At 34.7% G+C, this 18636-nt stretch overlaps 1 long non-coding RNA gene across 1 annotated transcript; it reads right to left on the bottom strand.

Moving 5' to 3' along the window:
• Nucleotides 1-6682: 6682 nt before the first annotated feature.
• LOC149696382 (uncharacterized) lies at nucleotides 6683-8296 on the bottom strand. Its single transcript, XR_016382409.1, has 5 exons — nucleotides 8107-8296; nucleotides 7267-7318; nucleotides 7071-7165; nucleotides 6867-7015; nucleotides 6683-6796 (listed from the first exon to the last, which is right to left on the bottom strand). It is a non-coding gene; the product is annotated as an uncharacterized LOC149696382 (long non-coding RNA).
• Between the last annotated feature and the right edge of the window lie 10340 nt (nucleotides 8297-18636).

The raw sequence follows: 18636 nt of genomic DNA, 5'->3' as shown, positions 1-18636 counted from the left end.
GTTGATAAAGAGCCGCACTACAGCTGCTAGTTCAGCTTAACTGACTTAAACTATCTGCGAAAGTAACCATTTAGCTGCAGATATTAAAATGTTGTAAATTCAATGTTTCTTTGGACCATTTTCAAATTAACGCTGTTCGATGGTTGGAAAAGCTTTGCAAATAAGTCAAATTGATGATACTACAACATGACTGAAATCAAACTGTAATGGTAGCCCATGTGATATGCCATAATATAGATGCACTCAAGCTCAGTAGGAAGGAGTTTGCAAATCTCATTGACTGGAATAACAACAAATACATCTGTAATAAAAATAAAATAAATTAAAATAAGATGCTGTATCTTAAAAACAGACTTTATGAAGCTGTGCTAAATTTCTGCAGGTAATATCTGTCAGCCAATTAAAATGATCGGTATAGGGCAAAAATAGGTTAAATTACGTAAAGTTTTTTAATTAAAGCTTATCACTATAAAGACACTTCTATGCGATCTTGCATCTTTTCGTTTACATGAGGGCCCTGAAAGGGATAGAACAACTCTAACGGTGCTTCCAATGGTACTTCAGTGATTAGCTGTAAGTGAGTTGCAAAAGGGCTGTAAGTAGACTGTAGTATGGGTTGAGATACCTGTCAGTGGTCTTCAGCCGCTTTGGTTTATTGCATGATTAAGTGCACTTGTACCAACGTGTATTACTTAATGTAGATCATTGTTACATGGAGTACTGCAGTGCCCTAAGAATCCTGCAGAACAGACAAGTTTTCATTACATTCATTCATCCCATCTTAACCGGGCACTGGGTTTATAGTAAGGATTATTCTCCTTAAGTGAACGGGCAGTAGAAAGAGCCTCGGGGTATTACACCTAATTAGAAAGCTATCATAGGTGCTGTTTGAACGTTTAAACTTTAATTCTGATATCAGAATAGTAAATTTTTCATTCTCATTCTAGAACATTTAAACTTAACCTCTATTATTAGGACATTAACAGAATATGGTTTAAAGACGGAAAATTAACGAGATATAGTTTAAAATCGGTACATTTCTGAATCATATTCTGAAAGCAGAACATTAGTTAAAGGGTCTGATAGTAGAACATAACGGTTCCATGTCTAATTCCAGAACATTGTTGGTTTAATCTAGCTTTATGGACAAACAATTTTTGGTTAATTTTGACTGAATCAATTTTCAAACCATAATACACCTAAATTTAAACTATTACTGGTATGATGTTTTAGTTTAAACCATGAGAGACCATTTTTAAACCTCTAGCTTCTACAGTGTGTAGCGAACTGAAAGTGGGCTGGAGCGATCATTAAGTAGAAAAGTAAATCATATTATAAATTTATGTTAAGAATCTGTATAAATTGTACAATATATACATTGTATAGACTTTCCATTAAGGTATTGTAGAAAACAGTAGAATCACAATTCAAACGCCTTTACAAGATTTTCTGAAAACTTTAATAGAAAATTAGCAAAAATCGTATAGAAAGTTGTGGAAAATAAGTTAACATAATTTATAAAATTTCTATATAATATGCTTATAGAATATTAACATAACACTTACAGAAAAACGCATGGTTTTTGTTTTATATAAAATCTATAAAATGAAGATATAGAAAGTTTATAGATAAGTCAATAGAAATATCAATTGGAATAGAGCCCTTTACGCACTACACTCTATTAAATTTTATATATTTTTATGGAAATTTCATAGAAAAGTTTTGTACGGGCATAAGTCAGTGAGAGGGCTTCAACTGGACTACAATTAGCAGAGGCAGCGCTGACCCCGATTCTGCTATATTTTAGCCAGCTGGTTACCGAGTTGCAGTTTTTTATATATATATATATTGCATTTATTGCTGCACTATTACTGCCTGATAGCCCAAGCGCAGCGAAGAAGAAAATTATTCTGGTTTTTTTTTTTGGTAAGGCTCGTATCCTTTTTGCAAGCCCACATTTGACTGGTGTAAATATTACTTCCACTTTTGTGCGTAGAAAAAAATATAAAGTAATTGGAGTTTTATTTTTACTTTTACTTTTGGCCCGTTTTGGGTATAGAAAAATTCGATTGAATTGAATTATCAATGCGATTGTCAGTTCACGTAAGTACTTTTAATAAGTGATAATATGATTCAAGTGTATTTATAGTCAAAAAAGTCTATCTGTTATATTTACGACTTAATAGTTTTCTTTCCTAATTAAAGTAATTGGATGTATAAAACAGTAGCATTGAAATTTAAGAGCTAAAATTGAATGTCGTTAAGGCTCGCCATAGAAATTTAAGGCGCGATAAAAGCCCGAAACCATATTTTGAACATGTAGCTCGAAAACCAAAAAATCAAGGCTCGCACTGCCCTTATATATAATGCATTATATATCAAAAATCTTAGTTACGACACCTAACCAAGTTTACTTTTATTCAACCAAAAGAAAAATAATGGAAAAGCGTTAAAAAAGGTCCTCATAGCGGATGTAGTAAGTCAAATTTAAACAGAAAATTTTATTTATCACAAATATCAATTAAACAGGAAGATATCAAAAACACGAAGCTATTTCAACTTCGTTATACGATATCTCAAAAAATTGCATTATTTTCACCTAAAGCAAAAAGCATGAAAAACCGTTGGGTCAAAGGTCGCAGTAAAGGGCTTAAAATCCAAAAATAGACGCAAAATGGTGTAAGTTATAAATTTCAATTAAAATGGTATATATCAAAACTTTTAGACATCATACCTTACGAAGTTTACTATTATTCATCCACAAGGAAAATGACAAAGAACCGTTGGAAAAAGGGTCTCCACAGCGAATGTAGTAACTCAATTTTAAACTCAAATTTTATTTATCACAAATTTAAATTATATCAAAAGTACAAAGCTCTTGCTACTGCGTTATACGAAACCTTAAGGAATGGTATTATTTCCACCTAAAGTAAAAAACATGAAAAACCGTTGGGTCAAGGGTCCCCGTAAAGGGCTTAAAATCCAAAATTAGACACAAAATGTTGCAAATTATAAATTTCAATTAAAAAAGTATATATTAAAAATGTTAGATACGACACCTTACGAAGTTTACTATTCACCTGTAAAATAGTGTAAAATGGGTGATATTAAAATTACAATTCAACAGGGATATATCGAAAATTGATTTTATTTACTTACAAAGACTACTAACTAGAAACATAATGAAAAACCGTTTGAAAAAGGCTCCCCATAGTAGATATAAGAGTTCAAAATTAAACAAAAATGAGATGTATTATGCATTTCAATGAAACAGGACAGGTAGATATCAAATATTCGAGGCTCTTTTAATCTATATCTATATCTATATAAATCAAAGTCCTGACTGACTGACTTATAATCAACGCCCAGCCCAAAACCACTTGCCCTAGAAGGCTGAAAATTTGCAGAAACGTTACTCATAAGTAGTTGGCGCGTACTAAGAAAGATTTTTCCTATCCTCCGCCATATTAATAAATGGCGAACAGAAATGTAAAAGATCTTCTCTATGCAACAAAGTCCGCGCGTTTCAACCGATTTTGAAAATATTTAGTACACTGGTTTCCTTTAACCTATAGACGGGCTGAGTGGTCTTTTGGGTTCCATTTATTGCCATCTATTTAAATGGCGGCCAAGAATTTAAAAACCCTTATTTATGGAATAATGTCCGCTTGAAAAGTAATAAAAAAATGTTCTGACGGGCCTTCGCTCCTAGGGTGTTACAAAAATTTTAGTCGAATCAGTAAAATCTAGCCATTCTTTATATCATTTTGATGGAAGTTCTTATTACAAGCGAGCGACGCTGCGGGAATAACAGCTAGTGTGTTATACGATACCTTCGGAAATTATCCAGTTTTTATCTAAAGCAAAAACATAAAAACCCATTGGAAGAAGGGTCCATATAACAGGTGTAAATAGTCACAATTAGACACAATATGGGATTTTATTAACATTTTATTTAAACAGGTTTATATCAAAAATTGTAATCATTTTTCGTGCGTTTGGTTGAGGAAGTTTTTTAATATTCATTAAAAGAAAAAAGACGAAAATTCGCCATCTCAGGTATGAAAATTTCACAGTTAAACTCAAGATGAATCATAAATTCTTCAAATTTTCCTTTAAAGCAAAGATAGTGAAATATTGTTGGTACAAAAGTATTATACAGGGTGTTTCTGGAAAGTCTGGCACAAATTAACAGGCATGTTCCTTGGGTCAAAAGGAGTCCGAAAGGTTCTATGACGTTTTGGGGTAAAGCGCTCCGTTGCGACGTTATGGGCTCTCAAAAGTAAGCCGAAAAACAAGGAGATTTTGCAGAATTATAGCACTAGAATTGTGGTTTTGACCCAATTGTTTTCGATTATTGAGCATAAGGCAATGATCGAAATAAGTTCAAACCTAGTGGAAGACAATGAACGTGTTAAACGGCCAAAAGCGTTAATCCCTTTGTTTTTATTGATGATTGTAATTAAAGGTAAGGAAAGTAGCACAGATATCGGTTACTTGTTTGTTCAGATGTACTGGTAACTGACCAGTCTTTATTTGAATTAGACACATTACTTTTACAATAATTCGAATGAACCCCTTAACCTTTACAATAATTCGAATGAACCCCTTAACCTTTACAATAAATCGAATCTAACCCCTTAACCTTTACAATAATTCGAATGAACCCCTTAACATTTACAATAATTCGAATGAACCCCTTAACCTTTACAATAATTCGAATGAACCCCTTAACCTTTACAATAAATCGAATCTAACCCCTTAACCTTTACAATAAATCGAATCTAATCCCTTAACCTTTACAATAAATCGAATCTAATCCCTTAACCTTTACAATAAATCGAATCTAACCCCTTAACCTTTACAATAATTCGAATGAACCCCTTAACCTTTACAATAATTCGAATCTAACCCCTTAACTTTTACAATAATTCGAATTGAACCCATTACATTCACAATAATTCGATTTGAACCCATTACATTTACAATAATTCGAATCGAACCCATTACATTCACAATAATTCGAATTGAACCCATTACCTTTACAATAATTCGAATCGAACCCCATTACTTTTACAATAATTCGAATCGAACCCCATTACTTTCACGATAATTCGAATGAAACCCAATTACATTGTTCAAAATGGGCACCATCAACGTTTAAGCAAACTTGCGCGCGTACGCCATGAAGCACGTTAAGGTACACACATTTAAGCCGTCTGTAAAAAACCTACAACTTCTGACGTTGAAAACTACCCTAATGTTTAGACCAACACAGCAGGGGGAAATTCGAATTATTGTAAATGTAATGGGTTCAATTCGAATTATTGTAAATGTAATGGGTTCAATTCGAATAATTGTAAATGTAATGGGTTCAATTCGAATAATTGTAAATGTAATGGGTTCGATTCGAATAATTGTAAATGTAATGGGTTCGATTCGAAATATTGTAAATGTAATGGGTTCGATTCGAAATATTGTAAATGTAATGGGTTCGATTCGAAATATTGTAAATGTAATGGGTTCGATTCGAAATATTGTAAATGTAATGGGTTCGATTCGAAATATTGTAAATGTAATGGGTTCGATTCGAAATATTGTAAAATTAATGGGTTCGATTCGAAATATTGTAAAATTAATGGGTTCGATTCGAATTATTGTAAAATTAATGGGTTCGATTCGAATTATTGTAGAATTAATGGGTTAGATTCGAATTATTGTAAAATTAATGGGTTCGATTCGAATTATTGTAAAATTAATTGGTTCAATTCGAATTATTGTAAAATTAATGGGTTCGATTCGAATTATTGTAAAATTAATGGGTTCGATTCGAATTATTGTAAAATTAATGGGTTAGATTCGAATTATTGTAAAATTAATGGGTTCGATTCGAATTATTGTAAAATTAATGGCTTCGATTCGAATTATTGTAAAATTAATGGGTTCGATTCGAATTATTGTAAAATTAATGGGTTCAATTCGAATTATTGTAAAATTAATGGGTTCGATTCGAATTATTGTAAAATTAATGGGTTCAATTCGAATTATTGTAAAGGTTAAGGGGTTCATTTGAACGCCAGGAGTTTGTTCTTTCAAGAACACAAATGTTCCATACTATATGCGAATCTAGGGTTCATTTAAGAACGCAAGTGTTTTTTGGATTGAGTTTAAAATGTTCAGTACTGAACGAAATTGTTATATCTTTTACGCACATTTAACGTTCAACTTTGAACGTTACTGAGAAATCTCGAACGTTCTATGGACGTTCAATATTGAACGAAACCGATTTATTTTGACCAAATATTTAACGTTCATGTTTGAACGAAATTGGTGTATTTTGAATTCATAATTAGCGTTCAATTCTAAACAGTATTTATGTGGATTGAACCGATATTTAGCGTTCAACACAGAATGATATTGGTATACCTCGAACTCGCATTTTTCGTTCCACAGTGAACGAGTAGGTGCTTTATTGAGCAGATATACAGCGTTTAAAATTGAATGATTTTGCGGAATTTCGAACCCATATTTAAGGTTTAATATTGAAAAAAGTGTGCTTTTGAAAATAGTTTAAAGAAAAGTAGAATGCATAACATAAAAACCTAAGATTTTCTAGAATTTCAATCCACTTTATTTGATTTACCAAAGTAAATTACAGAATAAAATTATCCGTTATAAATCTATAATTTGTTATAAATTGAAGAAGAACAACTTTCTGTAGGAACTTCATAGCTCGAACGACTAAATTTCCCATTTGCATCCTTTCATGACGAAATTTCATTTTCAACGAATTCATCTAATAAAAGATAATTCATATTTTATTACCAGTCCCTTAGAATAATTAGTTTTAATTACTATACTAGAACCTTCGTGGCATAATTATATGCATAATTTACGTAGCCACTGGTGTTGGGAAGTCGATGTTTTAGAAACTTGTGTTTAGTAATTAGAGCTAAACAGATTCTGGAGTAGTCAAACCTTTTGGACATCTAAAAATATTCCGAGTATGGTCCGACTAGAATGGAAGAGTGAATTGATATCATGGCTATTAACTTACATGTCAAACTTACTGAAGTCCTCATTAGAGATTTAATGGATTTAATTTAAATCCATTTGCGGTATGATAAATTCTTGAATGTCATTGAGAATAAGATATTTGGACCACCTTAACATCAATTTCAAATAAATTTCCAAAAATTTGTAGTAAATTAGTTCGTGTACAGCTTTCCTTGCAGTTAAATATAATTATTTTTTCTTATACATTACATGATATTGCCAGTCCATTTTCCAAATTAAAAAAATGGTCGAGAAGTTCAACCTATAATGGAGAGTTTTTATATATATTTAAAAGAGCATATACAGGGTGTTTCGACCAAATACCGTTTTTCAAAAGACGATTTTGAGTCGAAACTTTTCTTTGACATTTTGACTTAGGGACAATTATTTACGAGTTATGATTAGGGATGGTCCCGTAAATTTAAGTAGAGCACTGAAAGATAATGCTAATTTAACGGTTCATACGCAAAATACTGATCACAACTTGTAAACGGTGGCGCTTAAGGAAAATATCCAAGAAAATTGTCAACTCAAAGTTGTCCATAAAATTAATAGTATATATATATATAATAAACCTAAAACTTCATTCATTTTAAAAACTTTTTCTTTGAGCCACAATAGCCCGGTTTTTTCGACATTAAGGCGCGACTCCACGCTATTGGGGGAGGGGGTAACTTAGGAAAAGTACCAGTAGGAAAGGTTCGATTTACCAGTACTAGGGTTTTTCTTTATTTATTAATGATTTTTAATTATATTTTGAAATTTAGCACTAGCTAAATGACCACGTTAATTAGAAGTGTTTTAAACAAGAGCTCAAGGTGAAAAATAATATTATTATGGACATTTTTTCTGTTTATTACTGAAAAAACACTTAGGCGTTATCTCTTAACACAGGACCTTTACAAAAAGTGACTGGTTCAGCTAATTGGTAGAATTTATAGTGGCTTTGAGCTCCGTTATATTCAAATAGCCCTATTGTCCAATTAAATTTTACTCATTTTAAGTTTTAATACCTTAATTAGCTAGAAAATAAAATAAAATATTACATACCTGAATTATATCTTCAATAAAACAATTTTTATATAGACTTTTCAATGGATCATCAGATTGAAATCATCGGTTTGCATAGCGTACTGTAGTAAAACCGTTTTAAACCGCTTTTCGAAAACATCGCGAAGCACAGTGGAAATTTTTAGTAACCGTTTACCACTTAACAAACACACAAAGAACCGAACCTGGCCCATCCCCTTCGTCCACTGAAGGGGGAAAGCCTTCAAAGGGTTAAGGGTCTTTGTACTCGGTCTATCGAGGGGTCGGACAGAAAGTAAATTTAGGGCGTGTGGTTGTAGGAGAATTTACTTTTATGTGGCTATAATAGGCATAATTAAAATCATATTCGAGTATTCCGGGAAGTATATCCAGAACGTACGTGTTTGTACATTATGTTCGACCCCTCGGTTTTAATGCCACGAGGGCATATTTTACAAATACGGGTTTTTTTGCAGTTCAGTTTTTTTTCAGTGGTAACCTGGACCGCGTGACGTGGGATGAAGGCTCGAGGGAATGGAGAGGGTCACATTTCCAATGGGAAGAACGGGGTAGTACACCCCTTTTTACATTTCTTTTCAAGAGGGGGGATATTGGTGATAGGGGTCGAATTATTTTAAACACTCCGTGACACCTCCCTTTCCTGGGTTTCTTAGAAAACCCCACCAGGCCGATTATTATGTGTTCTACGTTGAACGCTTATCTTTAAAAAGATGCAGCGTGAACGCTTTTTGAAATCTAATGAGCCTCTGAACAGCAAATGTTCAACGAAGGATCGTACAGTTCAAATTTGAACCCTATTGAACGCTTATTTTTTAGAGTGTAGTATTCTGCTTTCAAAACGGATCTCTTCTTACAAGTCAGTCGCGGCTCCTTTTGACCCGCCTGTCTATGTTTATCAGTAGGGTATTTTCGCGGTTCAATGATTAGAAGAAACGGCGATAATAACGTTGGCCGAATCGAACTCAATTCGGTTTTGGCAGAATTTAATGGGGCCGCTATATATTTATATTGAACATGTGCACAATCAGTTTGGTGAAATCTGTTTTAATTAATTAATTCCGGTTCTGTGGGCATGCTTTATTTAAATATAGACAGAAAAAATAACACAGTTGGAAAATAATGATAATTTTTACTCAATTTTATTTTGTTTTCTACTTCAATGATAATCATTCGGCACATTTTAAAGGAATCAGTGTTAATAATTAACTAATATTACAATTTATACTTAATATTGTGACCAGTAACCGCCATTATAGAATACTTCTCTTACTCGATTGGGCATTGATTCACTGTAGGATTGGAATAATTCCTCCTTCAGCTTTAGATCTCGCCAAGCATTTTGCACAGCCTCCAACAACTCTTGGACATTTCTCACGTTTCTGTGATCAATAACACGAACCATTTCCGCCCAAAGATTCTCAATTGGATTCATTTCACATCCCTATCAGGCCAATTCATGACCTTCAAATAAAATGAACCATTAACTACAAGGTCGCAATGTTCAAATGATTTAAATACTTACAAAAGTAAACAACATAACTTACTCTAAATCCATGGATTTCCCTAAGCCTTTCCAATGCTTGGGTTGCGATTCTTGCCGTGTGAATCGGGGCTCTGTCGTGCATAAAGTCGACGTCCCCGTTCAGAAACCTTTCCAGGATGCTTGGAAGGCCATCGTTCTCCAATAACTCGACATATCGTTGCGCGGTATTTCTCCCTTGGATGTGAACAAGACATCCGGAGTTAGCTGCCGATAGCCAGCCCAAACAGTTTACGGAACCTCGGTTACGTGTGGTTCGTTCAAGCGAGTACCGATTGGTCTTCTAGCCCGGATCTTAAATATAAAATATTGACGAATGCTTAAACTATTATTCTAATAACTCGTTAAAAACACTCATTACCTGGCCATTGTGCCCGACAACGAAGCTTTTTTCATCCGTGAATGTCACTCGCGCCCACTGCTCGGGTGTCCAGTTTAAATGGTATCGTGCAAATTCTAGTCTCCCTCGTCGGTTTTCTGCGCTTAACTTCTCTTTCTTGCAGGCAATGCGTCCGTGAAGGTCATGCCTGATCAACTCCCTTCTCACAGTTGGTAAGGACGCTTGGAGTTCTAGTTCCGTTCGCAGGCCTCTGGCTGTCAGAAATGGTTGCGCTCTACTGGTTCTGACTAGACGACGCGAATCTCTGGCAGACAAAACCTTAGGTCTTCCGGCGCGTTCCAAGTCCACCCCGCCAATAAACTCATTGTTGCGGCATCTATCTACCCACGTAGCTACTGCAGCGCGAGAAACGTTCAACTGCCTTCCAATTAATCTATTTGAAAATCCTTGTTGATGCAACTCTACTATCTGACGCCTTATTTCAATTCGATCGGACATTGCGACCTTGTAGTTAATGGTTTATTTTATTTGAAAGTCATGAATTGGCCTGCTAATGGATGCGACATGAATCCAAATGAGAAACTTTGGGTGGAAATGGTTCGTGTTATTGATCACAGAAACGTGAGAAATGTCCAAGAGTTGTTGGAGTCTGTGCAAAATGCTTGGCGAGATCTAAAGCTGAATGAGGAATTATTCCAATCCTACAATGAATCAATGCCCAATCGAGTAAGAGAAGTATTCGATAATGGCGGTTACTGGTCACAATATTAAGTATAAATTGTAATAATAGTTAATTATTAACACTGATTCCTTTAAAATGTGCCGAATGATTATCTTTGAAGTAGAAAACAAAATAAAATTGAATAAACATTGTCATTATTTTCCAACTGTGTTATTTTTTCGGTCTATATATAAATAAATCATGCCCACAGAATCGGAATTAATTAATTAAAACAGATTCCACCAAACTGATTTTACACATTTGCAATATAATTATATTGCGGCCACATTAAATTCTGCCAAAACCGAATTGAGTTCGATTCGGCCAACGTTATTATCACCGTTTCTTCTAATCATTGAACCACGAAAACACCCTACTGATAAACATTGAAAGGCGGGTAAAAAGGAGCCGCCACTGACTTGTAAGAAGGGATCCGTTTTGAAAGAGGAATACTACACCAGCGGAAACTTAATCCGACAACTCTGCAAACGCATGCGAACCTTCTTTTGAAATTAATCTATATCCTTAATTCAAGTAGCTTTGACAACAGACTAGTTGTTGCCTAACAATTGAAAATTTAGTAAGCAAATAGTAAAGATTAACGAGGAAAAATCGGGCTTCGAAAAGGGAAATCTACCCCATCTAGAGGCAATTCAACACTATACTCTTTCAAACAGATTCGTACTGTTCCTGAAAGGTCAAACTATAAAAACATGAAATAGGCCCATTATCTTTCAAGGTAATTTGTTTGGGAGCGGCTCAGCCGCCCTGCTCGATTCGGACAGCTGCCCACTGGTAAAAACGTGAAACACAGTTTCTTAAGAAGTATAAGAGTCGTTTTCCAGCAGAAGAGTTGTATAAGCCGCGAGAGGTTGAAATTAACAGTAAACCTTTAAAAAATTGGTCTTTCTGCTATTCCTTCCTTATATTGTCTAAGGCAAAAAAAAACAAGTTGGGAAAACCAAAATATTACCTCTCCGAGTCTAGAGGTCTACTACTACAAACTTATTTACCTAGATATGGAATTATTTCTCTTTTTTGAAGTAAAAATTTACGAAATATTGAAGCAGTTTTCCAAGCATAGCGAATATACAGTAAAGCAGACGACATTTTACATCCAATTAGGATAAATCTTGGACATATGGAAATCAGTCAATGGGGAAAGAACAGGAAATGAAGTCTACGCTTCAGCTGTTTACCGTATATTCTGATAGCTACATTCACAACTGGTTTGCAGTGTAAACACTATCGTCTCGTCTCACGTCAACAATATTATTAGTTTGCCAACATGAATGTTAACGTTAAATAACACCAAAGCTAAATTGTAACTAGAGGCACTAACAGTCAATGCGCACCATAAAGAGAATATAAAGTCTGTAGCTACTACCCGTTTACCAATAGCCCTTTTACTATTCTAATTGCCACCATGACCTTTTCTTCTATTATAAAATCTTAACCTGATTATTTAAGAGTGTATTTTACTTTCGGCTCACTCTGAACCGTTGATGTCTCTTCATTTCAGACACGAAAATCAAAGCCCAAAGTTTACTTCACCTCAGGCCTCAATTATTTACTCTTTGTTTCACTAAGCCTATTGCGGATAATACTTGATATATCCGCCGGAGTCTCAGTCTTAATTTTCTTCATATAATCACTAAACCAAGGATTATTCTATATACAGATGTAGTATAGCTTAAGTAATATATAAACAGCCATTTCAAATAACAATATTAAAAAAATCTTTGGAATATCAAAATGAAACAGAGCTTTAAAGCTACAAAAGTACTAAATGCATCATAATTACGAAAAATACTTCCACATATTCACTTTATATTATGGAAAAAGGGAATATTAAGGTTCTGTATGATTTCTTAACACATCAACACAAGGCTAACTGCTAACGCGACGCAATAGTGTAACAATGGACGGACACACACAGACAAAAGCATAGACTGCTTTTTAACTCTTTCCGTATTAATTTTGAGTTGAGAAACAAGATTATCTTAAATATTAAAATAAATATAATTAATATTAATTATTTTCTTCGTTAGTTGTTCGCCTTATTGAGCGTTACATCGTTTTGATAAAGAACAATTAAACATTCTTGAGAGACTTGACTAATATTGGCGTTTGAAATGAAGCATACGCCGGTTGCTTCGCTTTACTCAAATAGGTAGTATATAAGGGTTTCGAATCGCAGCTATGGATAAGAACAGCGCAATTACGTGAACCTTTGGTGGAAGCCCCACCAATGGGAAGCCAGACGTTTCTCGTAACCCTGGCCGATCGCCGCGTATGTCTTAACCTTAAGAAAGACGATGAAGTAGAAGCCAGGTGTACAGACTGGTGTCCATGTGGGATGGACAAAAACAAAGACCAGAAGATTGTGGTGTTAGAAGCCAGTAAGTACAGACTGGTGTCCATGTGGGATGGACATAGATCAGATGACGGTGGTGATTCTAAGCCAGGTGTACAGACTGGTGTCCATGTGGGATGGACAAAAACAAAGACCAGAAGATGGTGGTGTTAGAAGCCAGTAAGTACAGACTGGTGTCCATGTGGGATGGACATAGATCAGATGACGGTGGTGATTAGAAGCCAGTGTGTACAGACTGGTGTCCATGTAGGATGGACAAAGACCATAAGAGGGTGGTGATTAGAAGCCAATGTGTACAGACTGGTGTCCATGTGGGATGGGCATAGACCAGAGGCTGTTGGTGTTAGACAGGCAATGGAGTAATAGCCTGTAAGTGTAATAAAATTTTCGAAATTTCCGGAAATTGAGAACACGTTTGCTCCGATTTTCAAACTGCGAACGCGGTCCCCTGGGGTGTAAGTCAATAACAACAGACAGACACACACACACACAGACACGTCGAAATTAGAACCTCTCCGTGACATACGTCACTCGGAGAGGTAATTAAAATCGGAACTCAATGCGAAGAGAAAAACACGTAAAGCCGGTAAAAACCTAAAACCGTTGCTTCTCTCTTATTTCTAAATTCTCTTACGCGTTACAAACACAGTGAGTGAGTGCTTTCGACTTTTCTTGTTGATATGGCAAGTAAACTTGAAGGCGCGGGTATACAAATTTTGCCCTATCTTTTTGCAACAACATTCTAGGCGCTCCAAAAGCAAATGGCGGTTGTCCAAATGAACACAGACACTGTCTGCTTAAATAATATCACGTGTCACACGTGTCCTACCTTGTAGTTTTCACAGGCAAAAAAGCTGGCAATGAGGTAGTTCAACGTTGCTGTGTGCATATTTTGTCATGCTGAGGATCAATATCAGCCACAACTCCACATTCCCTGCCCAACCCCGACATTAAACGACCTTCGTCAATTACACCATTCTATAAACATTCGCCCTGTCCAGTTCTATCACTGTTATTGAACAGTAGTCACCCAAACAAAATCATTCAGATTCTGTCCGGCTGTCTAGAAACCCCGACCAGCAACCAGCCATTATGAAACAATGTCGATCATGAATCGGTAAGCACTCAATTCTCCTTCAGTCATCCAAAGCGTGGATGATTCTCAAATTTGCGAATCACCTACCAACATGACTCTTTGAGACTTTAATGTCGAAAACGTGAATAAGCGCCACCGAAACGAAATTCAAGTTTCCAGACGTCTCCCATTAGTCTACCCTTCACCTTCACATGTCTAAACAAATATCCGCGATTTGACAACTAGTGAACATTTCCATTACAATTGTATAAGTTCACGTTCTAGGGTGAAGCTAAATTTTAATACGGTGTGGTCCAACTTGTTTTTCCCAGCTATAGCTTACAGCATAGTAGGGTTGACTCTAATTTAATTATAATTAATGAAAAAGTGATTTTTTGCGTCACTATTTCCTTAATAACCTTTGAAGTTCAAATCCGATTTTAATTTTGAAAACAGATTCGGTTTCTGGGTAACGTTATGCATAAAATGAGACCAACCACAACAAATTCGAAGAAATATTTCGTGACGTCATTTGGCGATAATTTACACATTCATGTGTTGCTCGTGCTCCTTTCAAGATTTTCTATTAATTTCGATGGCATCGGGTTTTCAAGGGTTCAGCCTTTCCAAAAACGTCTTACTCGTCGCTCTAGCTATTATAGGAAAAAAATGGCGACCGAATGAAAACGGCCGGAAACTTTTGATCGCGACTGTACTCGCGCCGGAGTTATATATATGGAGTTTTTTAAGCTTACGGAAACCCTTCATTTCTGATAAAAGAACGGAAAAATAATGCGAGAAAAAGTGAAATGTTTTGGGGAAATCTTTGAAATTTTGCGAAATGCCGTCAGATTTTCTGGGAATTTGATAAATGTGAAGGACGATATTTTGGAAAAGGTGTCAAATTATTTGGGAATTTGATAAATGTGAAGGATGATATTTTGGAAAAGGTGTCAAATTATTTGGGAATTTAATAAAAGTGAAGGACTATATTTGGGAAAAGGTGTCAAATTATTTGGGAATTTGATAAATGTGAAGGTCAATATTTTGGAAAAGGTGTCAAATTATTTGGGAATTTGATAAATGTGAAGGTCAATATTTTGGAAAAGGTGTCAAATTATTCGTGAATTTGATCAATGTGAAGGACGATATTTTGGAAAAGGTGTCGAATTATTCCTGAAATTGATAAATGTGAAGGACGATATTTTGGAAAAGCTGTCAAATTATTTGGGAATTTGATAAAAGTGAAGGACGATATTTGGGAAAAGGTGTCAAATTATTTGGGAATTTGATAAATGTGAAGGACGATATTTTGGAAAAGGTGTCGAATTATTTCTGAATTTGATAAATGTGAAGGACGATATTTTGGAAAAGGTGTCAGATTATTTGGGAATTTCATAAAAGTGAAGGACGATATTTTGGAAAAGGTGTCAGATTATTTGGGAATTTCATAAAAGTGAAGGACGATATTTGGGTAAAGGTGTCAAATTATTTGGGAATTTGATAAATGTGAAGGACGATATTTTGGAAAAGGTGTCAAATTATTTGGGAATTTGATAAAAGTGAAGGACGATATTTGGGAAAAGGTGTCAAATTATTTGGGAATTTGATAAAAGTGAAGGTCAATATTTTTGAATAGGTGTCAAATTATTTGGGAATTTGATAAATGTGAAGGACGATATTTTGGAAAAGGTGTAAATTATTCCTGATTTAGATTAAAGTGAAACGACGTGTGGCCACCTCCAAGTGGTGTTTCTCGAGTAACTCTAAGTGCCACAAATTACTGCATACCATTGAGTTCCTCCCTAGTACTCTATTTACATTTCGTTACATCCCGGAATAATGTGACACATGCTCCAAAATATTGCCCTTCACATTTCGAATTGTCCAAGGGTTTGAAACCTCTCAAAATGTGATTGATTACAATTATAAAATTGCCGAATACTTCGACACATTTTTGCGAAATATTGCCCTTCACATTTAGCAAATTGCTGAATAATTAAACACCCTTCGAAAATTTTCCATTCAAACTTAACAAATTCACAAATAATTTGACGCCTTTCTAGAATATTGCTGTTTACATTTATCAAATTGCCGAAAAATAGGCACCTTTTCCAAAATATAGTTGCAATAACTAGACGCCTTTTCCAAAATATTGATGTTGACGTTTGCTAATTACCCAATAATTTGCCGCATTTTCCAAAATATGACTGAAATAACTAGACGCCTTTTCCAAAATATTGATGTTGACGTTTGCTAATTACCCAATAATTTGCCGCCTTTTCCAAAAATGGCTGAAATAACTAGACGCCTTTTCTAAATTATTAATGTTGACGTTCGCTAATTACCCAATAATTTGCCGCCTTTTCCAAAATATGGCTGAAATAACTAGACGGCTTTTCTAAAATATTGATGTTGACGTTTGCTAATTACCCAATAATTTGCCGCCTTTTCCAAAAATGGCTGAAATAACTAGACGCCTTTTCTAAAATATTAATGTTGACGTTCGCTAATTACCCAATAATTTGCCGCCTTTTCCAAAATATGGCTGAAATAACTAGACGGCTTTTCTAAAAGATTGATGTTGACCTTTGCTAATTACCCAATAATTTGTCGCCTTTTCCAAAATATGGCTGAAATGACTAGACGGCTTTTCTAAAATATTGATGTTGACATTTGCTAATTACCCAAAAATTTGCCGCCTTTTCCAAAATATGGCTGAAATAACTAGACGGCTTTTCTAAAATATTGATGTTGACATTTGCTAATTACCCAATAATTTTCCGCCTTTTCCAAAATATGGCTGAAATAACTAGACGGCTTTTCTAAAATATTGATGTTGACATTTGCTAATTACCCAATAATTTGCCGACTTTTCCAAAATATGGCTGAAATAATTAGACGGCTTTTCTAAGACATTTGCTAATTCCCCAATAATTTGCCGCCTTTTCCAAAATATTGCTCAAATAACTAGACGCCCTTTCTAAAATATAGTTGCAACAGCTAGAATCCTTTTCTAAAAGATTAATGTTGACGTTTGGTACCTTCCCAATAATTTGTCGCTTTTCCCAAAATATAGTTGCAAAAACTAGATTCCTTTTCTGAAATATTGATGTTGAACATTTGCCGAAGTAAAGGCTAATTATTTCAAGAGATCATTTATTTTGTTAATATTTCCTCTTCTATTTTTTATTATGCCTGAACGTTTCCTTAAAAATCAAATGACATGCGCCCACTTTAGACGCACACGTAATTCAAAGTTTAACTTCATCAAATTTGAAATGAAACAAGTTGAAAAACCAAAATAAACCTCTCCAAGTCGAGACGAGCGCTATATACCCAATTAAGAGGTTTTTCTTAAATAATTATATAAATATAATTTATATTAATTATTTTACTCGTCAGCAATTTACCTTAATTCTAGTTAAGTCGTTTTAAGAAAAGTTATTCCTAAAATTATTTTAAACATAGCTATTGTGTACTTCTAGCGAACACCTTTTTCGATGTAGAAAACTAAACCCACATTAGGTCTATTTTCGTACTACCGGAGCCTCCGAGATATCTAGGCCCATGCATGTAGCGAAGCGAGAATATTTTTTGACTAATTTAATTCGCCGTGTTTTCCCGCTTGGTGGCGCTTTCAGCACCGTAAAATAAACAAGTTCAGCCTCATGGCCCCGTCGACTGCTACAATATTAGGGCAAGGTATAGAAGTAGAGAGGTGAAGCCGAGGTCGCGGATAGTTAAAAAAATGTTTTTGAAAATTTCCGAAGACCTTTATTAAAAAATCATTCCAAAGAAGTAAAGGATAAAAATGTTAAGGTTAAAAAAATGAAAGGTTTTGAAGGGGTAAAAAATCCTCTAATGGTATATAAAAACTGTGAATTAGCAACTTCAAGAAGTTTTGTTTTACTAAAAAAACAACGATGTTAAAATCTCATAATTACTTTTTTGTCCATACAATCTAACCAATAGATTCAATAAAAAGTGAATAGCCCCTAAAAAAATTACGTTAATTTAAAGGTGAAACCTTTCTCTTTCATAAAAGTTTTATAATTGTCCCCTAAAATGTCATCGATAATTTATGGAAGACCCCGGTCGCAACGGTCATTAAAGCGCCACCTCGTACACACAAAGGGTAAAAATATTTCCTCTATGAAACTGGATATTTCCCCACGTAAAAATCGACATGCATGGGCCTAGATATCTCGGAGGCTCCGGTACTACTTTCTTTCTTTATAAAACCCATTTAAATTATCTTCATAAGCCCTAATATTGATAACACAATAACGTAGGCCCGTCGCCTCCTATCTATTATGTAACGACCCATATAACGCTATTTTAGTTTATTGTATGGAGGAATCATTACTTACCGAAAACACTGCAATGCGTATGCTGTTATTGTTCATTATTTGTAGAAATACCACAAATTGTTTATTGCAATGAAGCGGTATTACCAAAAGTAGATAGATCCATA

The sequence above is a fragment of the Phalangium opilio genome, unplaced genomic scaffold (assembly GCF_054372755.1).
Source record: "Phalangium opilio isolate 3A_F unplaced genomic scaffold, DU_Popi_V2 ptg000021l_1, whole genome shotgun sequence".
Taxonomy (NCBI): Eukaryota; Metazoa; Arthropoda; class Arachnida; order Opiliones; family Phalangiidae; genus Phalangium; species Phalangium opilio.
The sequence above is the reverse complement of the archived record's forward strand: the minus strand, read 5'-3'. Positions and strand labels throughout refer to the sequence as shown.